This window comes from Schistocerca gregaria, chromosome 3, assembly GCF_023897955.1.
Source record: "Schistocerca gregaria isolate iqSchGreg1 chromosome 3, iqSchGreg1.2, whole genome shotgun sequence".
Classification (NCBI taxonomy): Eukaryota; Metazoa; Arthropoda; class Insecta; order Orthoptera; family Acrididae; genus Schistocerca; species Schistocerca gregaria.
This window is the reverse complement of record NC_064922.1, coordinates 108,181,380-108,196,687: the sequence shown is the minus strand read 5'-3', so window position 1 is coordinate 108,196,687 and position 15,308 is coordinate 108,181,380. Positions and strand designations below refer to the sequence as shown.

General features: G+C 41.1%; 1 protein-coding gene across 2 annotated transcripts in view; it reads right to left on the bottom strand.

Moving 5' to 3' along the window:
* The window catches only part of LOC126355396 (uncharacterized), a 30,628-nt gene extending 19,217 nt beyond the window's left edge, over positions 1-11,411 (bottom strand). For both annotated transcript variants that reach the window (XM_050005693.1, XM_050005694.1), the window contains exon 1: positions 11,321-11,411. The gene's annotated coding sequence lies outside the window, so the exon portion shown is untranslated. The remainder of the gene's footprint in view (positions 1-11,320) is intronic.
* Between the last annotated feature and the right edge of the window lie 3,897 nt (positions 11,412-15,308).

The window sequence follows — 15,308 nt, the reverse complement described above, 5'->3', positions numbered from 1 at the left end:
GAAGGATGGCGACCCTTTAGGTGTATGCTTCCCTTGTTAGAAGCGTTATTGTTAGTAATCTGTATATAAAACGCAGGAATCATAACGGGGAAGAATCATGTATCTTGTACGTGGATATAATCTTACATCTATAGCACGTCCAGACGTCTTTGCGTGACATTATTGTTAGTACACAGCAGTATACTACGGTGCATCTGTGCCTATATCTTACCACAATAAGAATTTCCTTTGAATTCAATGCTTCTTCAGTGTGTAACCCTTAGATCTCGTTACTGTTAACCTGCAGCTGAATATGTGTATGTGCGGAGTTACGGCTGAGCCATCGACACACACCTTTGGATGTCAGAAAGATCTGTTCTGGGTGAACTTTCCTACAAGTGGGTCACTCCCCAAAGGGCCATGTGAATTTAATTCCAAGTGTCACACAAAGAACAAGTTAATGAATTGCCTTTATCAGACAGGAGCGGCACCAGCATATGTGAAAGATGAGTGCCGCAACTCACAAGATGCTGAAAATGAAGGGTTCATCAAACTACTGATTGAAAGAGTAGTCGCTATAAAACTTTGTTTATTACGGTTTGTTGCAGACTTAAACGTAAGTCTACAAAGACAGCAAACTGATGCATTTGTTAACTTCTACTACGGGTTGCAATGGGATTAAAATATCAACACCTCGTTGGGAATGAGGTTCAGCTGAATACATTACGGTCAGCGAAACATTTGGGGAAACAACTAAATTCGCAGAAGTCACACAGTGATTGTTGAATGTTAATCAGAGGGGATAAAAAGAACTACAGAAAGATACGTACACGAACCCACTAACTTGACTAAGTACTTGTTGGCTTTTGAGTGCTAAGATTGTGGGAAGCCTAACGTCATTCTGAAATCTTTGTGTACACCCTATAACTCGGCTTGCGAATGCTGCAGTTGCTCACCACACTTACGTATCCACTAGTATCCACGAGTGACACCTATGGCGACTGAAAATTCTAAGTCATCTGGTATGCACCAAAAGCTGGTCTCCTGTTCTCCCTAAGAGCTTTCAGTCGATGTCGCTCTCTCGGCTGAACTATTCCTTTGCGACTCTCGGATGGAAGTTAAGTAGTCCAGAGGGCTCCCAGGGTGAAAGAGAAACTTAGTTCTATCTTTCTGTGTGTAAACCTTGTTCATGATTCTTTGAATGAATGACTCTGATTCTTCCTAGTGCAGACCAATCAGGTTCGTCTAACACTGCAACAATCTCCTTTCCATACTCAGTTTCAACATAATTAATTATTAACCAGTCTTAGAAAATTGATTATGGAAAGGCAAACCTACGTTTCTCTAGACTTAGAGAAAGCTTTTGATACTGTTGACTGGAATACTATCTTTCGAATTGTTAAGGTGGCAGGAGTAAAATACAGGGAGCGAAAGGATATTTACAATTTGTACAGAAACCAGATAAGAGTCGAGGGGCATGAGAGGGAAGCAGCGGTTGGAAAGGGAGTGGGACAGGGTTGTAGCCTCTCCCCAATGTTATTGAATCGGTATATTGAGGAAGGAGTAAAGGAAACAAAAGAAAAATTCGAAGTAGGTATTAAAATCCATGGAGAAAAAATAAAAACTTTGAGGTTCGCCGATGACATAGAATAGAAGTTTTCGAAATGTGGTGCTATAAAAGAATGCTGAAGATTATATGGGTAGATCACATAACTAATGAGAAGGTATTGAATAGAAATGGGGAGAAGAGGTGTTTGTGACAAGAAGAAGGGACCGGTTGGCAGGATATGTTCGGAGGCATCAAGGGTTCGCAAATTTAGTATTGGAGGGCAGCGTGGAGGGTAAAAATCGTAGAGGGAGACCAATAGATGAATACACTAAGCAGATTCAGAAGGATGTAGGCTGCAGTAGGTACTGGGAGATGAAGAAGCTGGCACAGGATAGAGTAGCATGGAGAGCAGCATCAAACCAATCTCAGGACTGAAGACCGCAACAACAACAATCAATCTTCGAGGTTGTAAGTGCTGGAGCTCAGAAACGGGGAACTTCAGATTGCCATCGTCCGTCCCATTGCGTGTTTCAGCCAACCATGTCTTATCCACGTACACGCAAGGGTGTTCGTTTCTCCCTCTACAGAATTTATTTATATTATTCAATGGTAGCCGCTTCTACTGTTTCTTAGCAGAGTCACCAACAATGCATTTTACATGGCGCCAAGCTAACGATTATGTGCCATTCTAGGCCTATCGGTTCACCGAATAGAGGCTTACGACGGGACACAGGATACCGCTGTACTGCGCTTCCTGTCATTGTTAGAGCCTGTCTCCTTGGTGCCAGTCGACTCCTCACATTAAAATCAGTACGCAATGTCAGTCCATCGTTTAGGACAGGAAAAAGAATGGCGCCTCTTCGGAAGAGCTTGGGCTGAATGCGATGTACTGGTCCCGACTCCTGCCTTGCTTCTCCTCCCATTGTCCTACCGGTGAGGTGGCTCACCCTATTGACCTGACGCTGGGCTATTCTTCATTGTTCTGTTGGCCTCTGCTCAACATATAGTCAACAGAATTCCCAACTAAACATTTCAAGAATCCTCCAGGATAAGACATTAATATGGAGATTTAGCAGTTAGATATGGCAGTCAGTAGGGATTTAATTTAAATTGACTGCTTTTATTCCTTTAAAGCAATGTGATTATGGTATGTGGCACTTTTGACAAAAACGGTTGAGTAACACACGGTACTTGCTCCATGAAATCGAGAAAGACTGGTAGCCGTGATAAACGCTGTTTCGAACTTTAGCGACAGTACTCAGAAATTCTATCTGTGGTAATTTATTTCTGTAGTAGGCTGATGCACTTACCGCGGGAGTGTTCCTCGTGGGCGTGCCAGTCCGTGTCATCACAACCCTCACCCCATCTCTCCGACTGGTCACGATCACCGAAACTTCGTCCACTCAGTAAAAACCACGCCATATCTTCTCTAGTGACAGCACTTATCAGGGGGGACATTGGACACCCTTCCTCTCGGCTCCAGTTCTAGAATCAAACAATTCAATGTGTTTAAAACGACATACTACATAATAACAGACTGCCTAAACCAAGGAAATTCTCTTCGGCTCCAGTTCTAGAATCAAAAAATTCAGTGTGTTTAAAACGACATTATACTAGGTGATCAAAAAGTCAGTATAAATTTGAAAACTTAATAAAACACGGAATAATATAGATAGAGAGGTAAAAATTGACACACATGCTTGGAATGACATAGGGGTTTATTAGAACCACCCCATATTGCTAGAAGCATGAAAGATCTCTTGTGCGTGTCGTTTGGTGATGATCGTGTGCTCAGCCGCCAGTTTCGTCATGCATGGCCTCCTAGATGCCCAGACCTCACTCCGTGCGATTATTGGCTTTGGGGTTACCTGAAGTCGCAAATGTATCGTGGTCGACCGATATCTTTACGGATGCTGAAAGACAACATCCGACGCCAATGTCTCACCATAACTCCGGACATGCTTTGCAGTGCTGTTCACAACATTATTCCTTGACTATAGCTATTGTTGAGGAATGATGGTGGACATATTGAGTATTTCCTGTAAAGAACATCATCTTTCCTTTGTCTTACTTTGTTGTGCTAATTATTCTGTTCAGATGAAGCGCCATCTGTCGGACATTTTTTGAACTTTTGTATTTTTTTTTTGGTTCTAATAAAACCCCATGTCATTCCAAGCATGTGTGTCAATTTGTAGCTCTCTATCTACATTATTCAGTGATATATTCAGTTTTCAAATTTATACTGACTTTTTGATCACCCAGTACTCAATAACAGACCTCCGAAATCAAGTAAATTATAGTGTGTTGTCTTAGTAAAACTATATACAGAAATGTCAGCATTAACGGTTCCAAAATTCCTTCTTCAGGAAGAAACAAGTAAATAATGCAGATGAGCCGATGTGATGTACCTGTTGCTTGTAAATCCCCCCCCCCCCCCCCTTACACCGAAAAAACCTTTAAGCTATCTATCTTACTTGATATAGACACAATATTTCCTATTATAAATTATCTTACAAGCTAGATTAAGGAAGGGCAAACCTACGTTTCTAGCATTTGTAGACTTAGAGAAAGCTTTTGACAATGTTGACTGGAATACTCTTTTTCAAATTCTGAAGGTGGCAGGGGTAAAATACAGGGAGCGAAAGGCTATTTACAATTTGGATAGAAACCAGATGGCAGTTATAAGAGTCGAGGGACATGAAAGGGAAGCAGTGGTTGGGAAGGGAGTGAGACAGGGCTGTAGTCTCTCCCCGATGTTATTCAATCTGTATATTGAGCAAGCAGTGAAGGAAACAAAAAAAAATTGGAGTAGGTATTAAAGTCCATGGAGAAGAAATAAAAACTTTGAGGTTCGCCGATGACATCGTAATTCTGTCAGAGACAGCAAAGGACTTGGAAGAGCAGTTGAATGGAATGGATAGTGTCTTGAAAGGAGGATATAAGATTAACATCAACAAAAGCAAAACGAGGATAATGGAATGTAGTCGAATTAAGTCGAGCGATGCTGAAGAAATTAGATTAGGAAGCGAGACACTTAAAGTAGTAAGGGAGTTTTGCTATTTGGGGAGCAAAATAACTGATGATAGTCGAAGTAGAAAGGCTATAAAATGTAGAGAGGCAATGGGAAGAAAAGCGTTTCTGAAGAAGAGAAATTTGTTAACATCGAGTATAGATTTAAGTGTCAGGAAGTCATTTCTGAAAGTATTTGCATGGAGTGTAGCCATGTATGGAAGTGAATCATGGACGATAAATAGTTTGGACAAGAAGAGAATAGAAGCTTTTGAAATGTGGTGCTATAGAAGAATGCTGAAGATTAGATGGGTGGATCACGTAACTAATGAGGAAGTATTGAATCGGATTGGGGAGAAGAGAAGTTTGTGGCACAACTTGACCAGAAGAAGGGATCGCTTGGTAGGACATGTTCTGAGGCATCACGGGATCACCAATTTCGTATTGGAGGGCAGCGTGGAGGGTAAAAATCGTAGAGGGAGACCAAGAGATGAATACACTAAGCAGATTCAGAAGGATGTAGGTTGCAGTAGGTACTGGGAGTTGAAGAAGCTTTCACAGGATAGAGTAGCATGGAGAGCAGCATCAAACCAGTCTCAGGACTGAAGACCAGAACAACAACACAACAACAAATTATAACACCAGGAAATATACCAAATGAGAACTTTACTTATTGTACATACAAAAGTGTAATAGGACAAGAGAATGCTCCACTGAACAATTTGAGGTAGGGAACCTGAGGTCGGAGATACCAGCTTAAGGAGATACGGAAGTAAACTTGTCTAACGTTTTATCTAGCACTCCTGTTTTCCAAATAAGTTACAATAGCCGGCCTACAACTTTACACGTACTTCGCTGTTTATTTGCAGGTACACTCTTTATTTCCTGCAAGGAAATAAGGATGACGACCTTGATTACCAGAAAGTCATGAAGCAGGTTTTGTTGTATCGTATTTGCACTGTCCCGTTACAGAACGTGCTATGAATCAACGACGCACCCATTCATTACTCGGTGCTATTCAGAGACGTACAGTACAACACGATGGAGCAGTACAGATACTGTAAAGTGTTTCCTGATCGCTGGATTGGATGGGGAGGTCCTATTCCATAGTCTTGGAGGTCACCTGACCTGAATCCTTCTGATTACTTCCTATGGGGATATCTAGTCACTTGTGTATGAGACCACAGTGTACACGTAGATGGAATTACTCTCCAGAATTGTAGCTGCCTGCTTTATGATTCGAAACACACCATGGATATTTGTCACGGTGCGTCAGAATCTCATTTGCCGATGTCATGATTGCGCTGAGATTGATGGCCATCAGTTTCAGCACATTACGTAAGATAGACTACAAATGGTACATTCATAGTGTCAATGATAGAATTTGCAGTTAACAAATGTAAATAAGAAAGTACACAGTAATTTGATTTTATTCCTATTATCTCCTTAAGCTGGCTTCTCCGATCCCACGTTGATCAGTGGAGCATCTTTCATATCCTGTTACGTTTTTGCACGCCCTTGCGGAAACACTGTGTATGCAGGATAATGGGAAGAACTCATGATCAAATTGAAGCAAGGCAGGTAAATTTCCACGCCAGTTTCACTGAAAATAACATTTTTTATTGAAATTATACGGCGATATGAAGGGCTTATTTCAATAGTGGTTCAAGTCCATTACCTCCACTTTTCTGTCTACAATGCTTCTGAAATTAATGGTCCAAACAAAATAAAGATAGGTTCATAACTAGCAAGAAGCCATGTGCTTCAATATTTCTGGTATCTCAACTGCAGATTTTTCAGCGCTCATTTAACTTTAGGATTCTGTATCCCAGAATGAACAAAAATTGACTTGTACCACTACTGAAATAAGCCCTTCATATCGTACCGAATTCCATAGGAAATGTCTTTATTCCAAAATATAGAAACACAGTGAAAATCCGAGCTTTAATAACCTCATTTCCTTCCACATTTACGTGTTGCTAGACTCACTTGTTTGTTTGTGTGTGTGTGTGTGTGTGTGTGTGTGTGTGTGTGTGAAGGCGCGGCGTGTTGGATCTGGGATAGGCCAGACAGTGAATACGGCGAAGAAGTGGGTCTCCGGTGAGAGATCATTGCGTAGGTTCAGCTGTTGACTTCGCAGGTATGACGCTGTCAGAGCGTGGGGTAGCGGCTATTGGTGTATGTCCTCTGCCACCTAAGAATCAAGAGGCTTCATTTTGGAGGGATTGTGTATGTAGAAAGAGCATCGCTGTTGGACTACTATTTTCTGCATTTTTTTTAACTATTGGCCTGCACGCAATGTTCAGTGGTAAAAAACAGCTGGTCGTTAGAATCCACCAAAATGTTAAGACTTCTTCTGAAGAGGTGGCAGAGTGTGGCCCTTAAGACTTCGTAGGAAGAAGGGTCGTTTTTGAATGTAAAAAATTTTTTTGCACGTGTGAGTGTCTGTCATACCAGGAACAAACAGCAAATAGTAAACAGCACTGCCACCACTATTCTGCCGAGCTCAAGAGAGTCGAGCCGGGCGAAAAATGCCACATTGCAATGCAAATGGAATTATGTTAATTGAAGGTATGGACGGGGAGAAAGGAAAGGGAAAGGACAACTGATTCAGCTGCATTGGGACTTTAAGTGGATTCAGGAGCGATGGGAGAAAATGTGTACCGCACCAGGACTCGAACCTAGTAACTACTGCTCACGTTAGCCACTGAGCCACCCAGACACAGTATTTATTACAATGCCACGCCTCGCAACCGACCCACGCATAATCGTTACATCGAGATTGCCACAGGAAGTCAGACGGAATTGTTCACAATCGTGCAAAGGGTGAAGCAACTGCCTAGTAGGCAGGAGATCCTGGGTTCGAGTCGCGTCCCGGCAGACATTTGCATTCGTCGCCGCTGATACCGCGTGAAATCCCCATGCAGCTGAATCAGTAGTCCGATTCCTTTCCTTTCTCTCCCCTCCACATCTTTAATTAACATAACATGTATCACAGCTGCAGTTTCCGCTCGGATATGTTCGAAAGAAGACACAGGAGTTGCAGGAGGAGATTAGAGTTTAACGTCCAGTCGACAACGAGGTCATTAGAGACGGAGCACAACCTCGGATTAGGAAAGGATGGAGAAGGAAAGCGTCCATGTCCTATCGAAGGAACCATCCCGGCAAGGACTGACAGCGCGCGTTCATATCGCTAAAGTGTCAGGCTTAAGAACTTTGAAAGTGCATGGTGTATTCGCGTGGCCAGCACGCGCCTGTAGTGTGTTCGTATGAGTACGAATACGCTTCGCGAACGCTAGCGGAAGTCGCCGATGATTACCGATGCTAATAACTACCGTATGAGCGCAGGTAAATACCGTTGGCTACGCGCTGCGATGACAGAATCGAGGCGCTTGCCCTGGAATATTTACGATGAAATGCTGAAGGAATGTCTTCAGCTAAAAAATGAGTACTTTTGAAAACCCTAGATGAAAAAAAAGATAATGTGTTTATAGTAATCCAAGCTACCGTTACTGAATATGACATAGGGTAGTATGAGTTTGCAAATTACCAAACGCACTGTCTCCCTAAGTCAAGGCAGATAGCTAGTGGAATTTGATTTGGTGTTCGCAATAAATTAAAAAAAATAATTCTGTTGTCGTTAAACGAATAAATAAACGAAATAAATTAGAAATTATGTATAAATATATAGTCAGTATTTCTTTATTAATGGTCTATGTAATCCTCCAAAGAACAAATCGGATTTCTAGGACTGGATTCTTTCGAATGTGGTATAACATATATATTACTCCGCTCACATAGCCTCTTACTCATATTACAACGGTAATACAATTAATCCGGATTTATCTTTCTATCATTTGTTATTGCTTCTAACATAACAACAAAAATAATAGCTGATTCTTGCAGGGGACACTATATGATAATTTTCAACATTTATATATAAAATAAAGCAAAAACTAGAAGAAGCGCACAACCATATAGCAGCTGGAACTTCAAGAAGAAGAAATACAATCAATTTCTAGAAGAAGTGCGAGAAGTTAAATTCATGCGATTCTGATTTCATTACAAATTGACCAGAGAAATTGATAAAAGAACTGTGTTAATATCATCAGTGGGACGGCCGAAAGAGGTATCCCCAAACAAAGACAATTTGGTTACAATTCCCTACTGGAATGACACACTAACGACACTGAAAACAGAGAGAAAGCTATATAGGAAGAAAGCTGAACCAGCAGGAGAAAAAAAATCACCGTGGTAGAATGGAGAACGGCTGTAGCAAAATCCAAAGCCGGTACTTTCAACAAATTTCTTGACTATTTATGTTACAGAAAACAATGGCAAGTTCCATAAATTCATTGGAAAACTTGGAAACAAATATACATGTAAAAACTAGAATCAGTAAAGGCTTGTAATACTAACAACACATTATATAGAGATCAAAATATAGCAGAAGCCTTCAATGAATTACATTATCAATGTAAACGTATACCTGAAGTGTTTGAAAAGGAAGAGAAAGAAATCAAACTGTACCGATGGCGTTGCTTTAGAAGTCGTACACTAGCGATTTCAGGTCTGAAGGATTAGAAATCCTCTGGATCTGATAACATCATGTTTGAGCTCTAACAGCATGTTGGTCAATCTGCAATGAAACATTACCGAAATTAATCAACCAAAAATGAAAATCACATATACAAACCATCTGAAGGAAAAAACAAGTCAGCGCACTGGAAACATTAGCGATAGTAAAATGAGATGGTGCTCAATAATAACTATAAAACCTACACACAAGGCAAATTTTAACACACAGTAGCGAAGCACTTGTTACTGATACTACCATATATGCTAACCGTTTATAGTCTAGAATCAAACAGTAAGAATTATAACTGACGTAGTAAAATCAACACCTTTAATATCCATGAGATTCCTAACTAGACTACAACTTGAATAAGTTTTAGAAGGTTAATACAACTTCAGTAAGAGAAAATGTTGCGTTTACCCACTGAAATCAAATGGTTAAAATATATGGATTCATATAACGACATATAGTCGACAGTTGGAAACACAGACTAGCTTCATCCAAAAAGTGGAAAACATTAGTTCACAGTATAAGCTACCGAAATTTGATGATGAAAAATTTACTTTTCCACCCTCTCCAAATATGCTTCCCAAGCTACAATACAAAGGAGAAATAATGCATAAATAAAAAAGAGAAGCAGTTAAATTAATAATTAGGACTACAACATTGGGATAGAAAATATGGGACTCTCTGATGATCGGCGGTTTCTTATTTAGAAAGACGGTTCATTAACGGAAAGGGTAGGAATGTACAGCAAAGTTTTCTCTTTCTGTGAGACTTTAGGAGCACATTGCTCAAATTATGAAGCTAAAGTTGCAAACATCAGAAATGCAGAATGTCAGCTAAAGAAGTATTTACACACATTCGACAAAGCAGTCATATTTTGTGATTCCGTAGCAGCAATGTCGGCTGTGTTCAACACACAAGAGCCAAAATTCATGGAAGTGAAATAAGTACAAGAAGTAATTAAATACCTACAACAGAAGGACAACGCAATGGAAAAGCAGATATTTTCTACCCAAGAAAGGAGAAACGATCCAATGAAATTTCATGTGAAGCAAAGTTCTGCAAAAGCCTCAGGAACGATTGATTCACTAGCACCTGATTAACCAGGAAGAGAAGCAGTAACCTTATTTCGCTTGACTGGTGGGCATGACTCTGGCCGCCCACCTGAATTGTGCCGTCTCCATAATGTAAACTGTGTCACAACATTGGTTCAGTTATGAGTAAAGAGCATTTATAATTGTACAAAAGTAAATTATTGTAATTTAAATTTAACAAGTGCAAGAATATTAAAATAATAATAATAATAATAATAAAATTACTACTCACTGATATGTGTGTTTCATTGGGCTAGTCCGTTCCAAGCTCTGCCAATGACGAAGTATAAAGCAATTGAGGTCTATATTGTAGAAGATATGTAAACACCATTAACTGACATTGTGTGCGGTACTTAACAAGAAGACGTCTGTATTGCAGAGGATACGAATTTCTTTCATTCGGACCCTTATTTCTTTGAATGTCTACAAGACGAGGCTGGTTGTGTTGAAAGCTTTCTAGCGTAGCCCCAGATCTTACGTTGTGCTGAAAAATATTAGTTTTATTTGCAGCGAGAAAAATAAACAACGTGAACAAGGGTTCCGAGACTGCGGACTATCGAAGGGATCCTGTCAACTACAAGAGTTGCGCCAAAAAACAAGAAGACAGTGAAAAAATATGCTCAATAGTTATCTAATGGAATGCGTGTGCCGAAGAGCTATGATGGAGAGAAGAAGAACATTGTCTTCATTTTTATTAATTGTGTGGTCTGAATCTACAAGCCGAAATAAACATTTCATGTTTGAGGTTTTCTTTTAAAAAAGGAAACAATTCATGTTTGAGGTTTTCTTTTATAAAAGGAAATAGAATTCAGTGTTAACCAAATTTCCTATATGTTTAGAAACATGTTTCCTGTAAAAGACCAATTTTTTCCTAACAATACCATTTTTGCAATCTAACCGTTAAAATTTAACCTTCACTGTCACATCAGAAGTAACTCCTAATTTTCTCTGAGTCGAAAGGAAATCATCTACTCGTTATCCTGTTGGGTACTGAAAATCCGCCATTTTAATTCCCATCATCGCTGGCGGCAGACTAACAAGGACTTCAAAGTTACTTCGTGGATGTATGCTCATAAACGTCTACGCAATATGTAACAAACTACTTACATTTAATGACACACAATTATTGACATCACTTCACGCAAAGGACGCAGGCTTCAAGAAAGAAAAAGATACAGAAACCATTTCTTCCCAGCAGAAATTCTAACGAAGGCGCAACTAGCGGTGTAAAGATTATATTTATTACTAGCCGTCAGTCAATGTTGATTTTGTAGTATCGTTGACTTAAAAGCAGAACAACGCAAATGAATCTCAGTCGCTTTTAGTTACTTTTGTCAATAAAAACGACTGAGACTGTCTTTTTATGGTCAATATGTAGCAAACATTCCAGTTCCACTCACGTTATATCTAAAAATATAACTGACTGTATCTCTTAATATTTTAACATTTAATAGCTACTAAAGGCCAACGATTACCCATTGCAGACCAACAGCTATAGACGTAAGTGCTAACCAAAAACTTTGCTACGTGTAGAATTAAATTATATTAAGCAGAATTACAAAAAGAAAAAGATTTTCCAAGGAAGTAAATAGTTTCTTATCTCCTGCAGTGGACCATAGTTATCTGTGTTGGAAACAACATTCAGCGTTTCTTACCATACGCCAACATATGTGGAGAGGACAACAGTGTACACTGATTGTTATTCGTTGTTAAGTGTACACCGATTTTACTCGAATGCGTGCTACAACGGGTACGTGGCAGTAATACAGTTTCTGGTTTGTAGCTCGGCATGTCGAGCAAACTACATATGATGGTCGCGTACACGTGCTGTATCGCTACTATATGACTGTGAAGAGCTACAGGTACAAGCTGCGTAACTTTGGTAATGCTGCTTAAGTCAACTGAAGTACGCAGGTTTAGCCTATATGTCCAGCGTTGACTACACAAATTAAATTATCAACTCTGCATTAAAGTCAGAAGAAAACTAATCTTCTATTTTCATATTCTATCCACAGAACTGTTTCAGACTAACAGTAAGTTAAATCTCTATGAGGCGGTCTCTGTCCACACGTGATTATTTTATTCATTGTTCTGTTTCCACTGGAGACCGTCCGCTGCCTACAACCTCTGACTACAGAGTTCAGTGCGTGAAATCAGAACGTTCGATCGGGCAACACTGGCGATTCATAAAGCTACTGCTGCGTATCGGCCGGTGTTGACAACCTGCCCCCACCGTAGATCATCTACATCTACATCTACATCTACATGTGCATACATACTCCGCAATCCACCATATGGTGCGTGGCGGTGGGTACCTCGTACCACAACTAGCATCTTCTATCCCTGTTCCACTCCCAAACAGAACGAGGGAAAACTGACTACCTATATGCCTCTGCACGAGCCCTAATCTCTCTTATCTTATCTTTGTGGTCTTTCCGCGAAATGTAAGTTGGCGTCAGTAAAATTGTACTGCAGTCAGCCTCAAATGCTGGTTCTCTAAATTTCCTCAGTAGCGATTCACGAAAAGAACGCCTCCTTTCCTCTAGAGACTCCCACCCGAGTTCATGAAGCATTTCCGTAACACTCGCGTGATGATCAAACCTACCAGTAACAAATCTAGCAGCCCGCCTCTGAATTCCTTCTACTTCCTCCCTCAATCCGACCTGAGAGGGATCCCAAACGCTCGAGCAGTACTCAAGAATAGGTCGTATTAGTGTTTTATAAGCGGTCTCCTTTAGAGCTGAACCACATCTTCCCAAAATTCTACCAATGAACCCAAGACGACTATCCGCCTTCCCCACACCTGCCATTACATGCTTGTCCCACGTCATATCGCTCTGCAGTGTTACGCCTAAATATTTAATCGACGTGACTGTTTCAAGCGCTACACTACTAATGGAGTATTCAAACATTACAGGATTCTTTTTCCTATTCATCTGCATTAATTTACATTTATGCATATTTAGAGTTAACTGCCATTCTTTACACCAATCACAAATCCTGTCCAAGTCATCTTGTATCCTCCTACAGTCACTCAACGACGACACCTTCCCGTACACCACACTATCATCAGCAAACAGCCGCGCATTGCTATCAGCCCTATCGAAAAGAAGATCATTTATGTAGATAGAAAACAACAGTAAACCTACCGCACTTCCCTGGGGCACTCTTGATGATGCACTCACCTCCGATGAACACTCACGATCGAGGACAACGTACTGGGTTCTATTACTTAAGAAGTCTTCGAGCCACTCACATACTTGGGAACCAATCCCATACGCTCGTACCTCAGTTAGGAGTCTGCAGTGGGGCACCGACTCAAACGCTTTCCGAAAGTCAAGGAATATTGCATCCGTCTGATACCCTTCATCCATGGTTCGCAAAATATCACGTAAAAAAAGGGCGAGTTGCGTTTCGCACGAGCGATGCTTTCTAAAGCCATGCTGATGCATGGACAGCAACTTCTCTGTATGAAGGAAATTCATTATATTCGAACTGAGAATATGTTCGAGAATCGTGCAACAAACCGATGTTAAAGATTTGGTCTGTAATTTTGAGGATCCGTCCGTCTACCCTTCTTATATACAGGCGTCACCTGGGCTTTTTTTCCAGTCGCTCTGGACTTTACGTTGGACAAGAGATTCGCGATAAATCCAAGCTAAGTAAGGAGCCAATGTAATAGAGTACTCTCTGTAAAACCGAATTGGAATACTATCAGGACCTGGCGATTTATTTATTTTCAACCCAGTCAGTTGCTTCACAACCCCAGGGATCTTTATCACTATATCCTCCATACGGGAATCTGTACGAGGTTCAAATGGCTCTGAGCACTATGGGACTTAACATCTGAGGTCATCAGTCCCCTAGAACTTAGAACTATTTAAACCTAACTAACATAAGGACATCACACAGATCCATGCCCGAGGCAGGATTCGAACCTACGACCTTAAGAGTCGCGCGGTTCCGGACTACAGCGCGTAGAACCGCATGGCCACCGCGGCCGGCAATCTGTACGAGGCTCAAACGGTGGTATGTTTGTACGATCCTCCTACGTGAAAGATTTCTCAAATGGTAAATTTAAAATTTCAGCTTTCGTTTTGCTGTCTTCCGTTGCCAGGTCAGACTGATCAGTGAGTGACTGGATGGACGCCTTCGACCCGCTCAGCAAGATCTTTTGCTGAGGTATGACGGTGGTAGTGGTTGAATGCTTCGCGTATCTGAGCATCGTGTGTGTTCCTTGTTAGACCTGTTGAACGAAGTGTGTTGGTTCTGATCTGAGAACAGGACAACGAGCTAGCAAAGGATCAATTTAAAGTGTTTTTTTAAGCTGGGCAAGACCTTGGAGGAGACGCATGCAATGCTGGTACTTGTTTATTGGGATCAAGCACTGCCAATGAAGTGTGTGTAAGAGTGGTTCGCCCGTCTTCGAGGAGGCCGGGAAAGTGTTTCTAGTAATCCCCGTAGCGGACGACAGGTGACTGCCGTCAGTGACGAAAACATTGAGAAAATGAGGACATTAATGTCGAACGACTGTCGATTAACTGTGCGCATGATAGCGGATGAACTGCAGACGAACAGTGAATCCGACCGACAAATCCTTACCCTGGAGTCAGGGAAGAGGAAAACGTGCCGTCGTCTTGTGCCACATCACTTGACTGACGATCAGAAGTAAACAAGTTTAGAGGCTTCACAGGATTTTGTCAAAACGGTGGACGCGACACACAATTTCTTTAACCATGTTGTCACCAAGGATGAAACCTGGTGTCTCCAGTACGACCCTGAAACGAAACGGCAAAGCATGGAATGACGTTCACCGACATCACCTCGTCAGAAAAAGGTCGGAGCCAAAAAATCACTCGTCAAAACGTTGCTTACCGCCTCTTTCGATAGTCATGGCATTATCGGCAAGGAATTTCTACCTCAGGGAACGACGCTGAACGCTTAACGGTACGTCGAAATTTTGACCCACTTCATGCAACGTCTTCACAGGGTACGACCCGAGTAAGCACAACAAAGTTCTTGGTTTTATGTTCACGACAACGCTCACCAACCCCGCAGTCAATATCGTTACTGGCAAAAAAGGGGGTGGTGCGAC